Genomic DNA, 2863 nt, shown 5'->3' with positions numbered 1-2863 from the left:
TATAAAACGGCAACATCCTAACACCTGACAGATGAGAAAACTATTGTAGTTTTAGAGCTAGATAAAGCCTTTAGATATGTAGTCCAAATCCATTTTACAGATGAGGAAACTGAGTTTCAAAGGCATTAAGTGGCTTGCCCAAGATCTTCCTGACTGCAAATCTTGTATTCATTTCCCACCAGGGTAGTCACAGGATCTCAGAGCTGAAAGGAACTTCAGAGATCCTCTAGTCTATAACCTTATGCTTGAAGTACATATTCCCTAAGGCAGCATCTTCAGCATGTGGTCATTCAGCCTGCTTCATGCCTCTGGTGATGGGCACCTCAATGAAGCAGAATGGAATAAGGGCTCAGTATCTTGATGCTAAAAGAACCCAGTTCCAAGCTGGTAGAGTGTCTTCAGAGTTGGAATGGAAACATAGGATGATGTTCCTCTCCCCAAACCCAAACCTCTCCCCCATGTTGAGGCAGAGAAGGGAATGAGGATGTGGGCACACCAAGCATACCAAACCTGTGATTCCTGGAGCTCCACCACAGTTCTTTCTTCTCACTAAACCATGATTCTGGCCATTCCCACATGCTGTGGGGAATCAGCCTTCCCTATGCCCACAGGTGGAGGCAGCAGGGCACAAAATAAGCATTAGACATCCATTTGGAAGACCTGATCTCCAATTTCTTCTCTGTATTCTGAACAAGTCCCTTCACTTTTCTGGGTCTGTAAAATAAAGGGACTGCAACAGTTGAACTCTGAGGCCCTTCCAGTTCTAAACCCTATGATTCTCTGAAAACAAGGGTCTCATTCTGAAGAATCAAAAGGGGCTTCCAGGAGAAGCAATGAGTGTGTTGGAACTTGAACTTCAGAGCCTCAGGGTCCAGTTCTGTCACTCTATTCACTAAGCATCCCCTGTACTCTGGCAGGCCTAGGGCAAGATGCTGTGGGTGGATGGGCATCACAGCCCTTGGAGAGACAAGTCACATCCTCAGCTTTCTTCAACCTGTGCAAATATCGAGTTGCCATGGCAATGCTGCAGCCCAAATACACAGCAGCTGCAAGCGGCATGGGGTGGCTTGGCGAGCTTAATACATTGTGCGAAGAGTACCTGTGCAGTCGGGGGATTGGATGGACCTGGCAGGGGAAAGGGGAGGAGGGGAAGCCCTCTGGAAAGATGGGCTGGTAATTACAGCTAAGTGAGGGACTGTCACTGAGTCCAACAAGCACAGAATGAGCCCCACTCTGCACCCTGTAATTACTGCACCAGACAGTTCTGCTCTCCATCTCCATGTGCCTGGGAGGAGGGGGGCACAGCACGGTGAGACAGGAAACTCACATCCACCTGAGACAGCGGGGTTTTGGCAATCTTTCCCAGCACTGAGGTGTGCCAAATCCCAAGCAGGTCTTGGGGAGGGGGAAGCTCTTAAGCTTCTAGCACTTCCCAGTAGGCTCTCCAGCATGATATCCTGGGTGTGCAGGGCACAGTGCTTTTAAGAGCACTTGCCTTAGAGTCAAGAGAACCTAGATACAATTCCCAGCTCTGCCATGATTTGTGTGACTTTGGGCAAGACATTTTCCCTACTTGGGCCTAATCCTAAGGCTCATCTGCCAAAATACTCTGAGAGGGGAATGGAGTATCGTATGCACCAGTGCAAAAGGTGGGAAGGGGGCTCTTCCGTGGCACGTGTACTTGCTGAGGTGAGCCTCAAACATCTATGTACAATGAATTGGGGTGATTTTCTGAAAATGCTTCATCTAGTAGATCTTCTCACTGCCAGTCTTCATTCCCCCTCATTGGACTTGACAAGCTGTGCTGCTCTGAGCAGCAGGGTTGGGGGCTGGGGAGCAACTGCTGTGTGGGACAAGGGCGACACCTGCTGTGGGTCCCTGAAAACACTTCACAGGAGCGAAGGATTTGGAGTCAGAACATTTGGTCCAGCCCTGTGTTTTAGAGGGGACAAGGGAGGCCCAGGAAGGGTAAGTGACTTGCCAAAGGCCATGGTGGCAACAAGTGGGAGAGCCAGGACTCAAACCTAAATAGATTCAGCATGATGCACACAGAAACAACAAACCTGTAACCCCAAGGACTATGGCTGAGTCTCAGTTCTACCACTTACTGTCTACAAAAACTCGGGTAAATCCCTTCCCTTCTCTGGACCCACTTCCTCATCTGAAAACAGAAGCAGCAGTCCTGAGGTAAATGAAGAGTTTTTTGAAGTGGTAAGGGCCCTGGACTGCCAGTCAGGAGGCCTAGTTTACAGCCCCAAAGGGTGACAAATCCAACTCAGCTTGTGTCCTTCTCTATGAAATGAGGAGGCTGAACCAGGGCATCTCCAAGGTCCTTTCCAATTTCACCCAGGATCTTGACCCTCCAATCCTAAGACCTTTCACTACAGTGGCACACTCCACGGTTCACCCTGCCCAGTGGCAGAAAAGCCTGATGGACAGTCCCAATGCCAGCAGCTCCCAAAGGTAAGGGTAGGCCCAGAACAAGTGTAGAAGACGACAGAACTGTTCTCCACCTCTGGCTGAGCAGAGGAAGAGGCTTCAAGGAGAGGACAGCTATACTCAGGAACAGTTCAAAGCCAGGAATACACCATATCCTAAGGGTCAAGACAATCTTTATAGTCCCTGGGGAGTCTGTCCTTCAGTGAACTAGGTCATCATCACCTCAGAGTCCAGGGTCCAGGCCTCATTTTCTAAATGTCTTCTGCAAATTTGTTTATAGGATTTTACTTGGCTCAGACACGCCCCCCCCCCCCCCCCCCCCGCCCCCCCACACACCACACCCCCACCAACCCCCCCCCACCCCATCCCACCCCACCACAAATAACTACAACCCAAACCCCCTTTTAACCATGCGCCACCGCGC

The sequence above is a fragment of the Petaurus breviceps genome, unplaced genomic scaffold, assembly GCF_028583685.1.
Source record: "Petaurus breviceps papuanus isolate PSGF00001 unplaced genomic scaffold, PetGlider_PUasm1.0 90503, whole genome shotgun sequence".
Lineage (NCBI taxonomy): Eukaryota > Metazoa > Chordata > Mammalia > Diprotodontia > Petauridae > Petaurus > Petaurus breviceps.
This window is presented reverse-complemented; position numbering follows the sequence as displayed.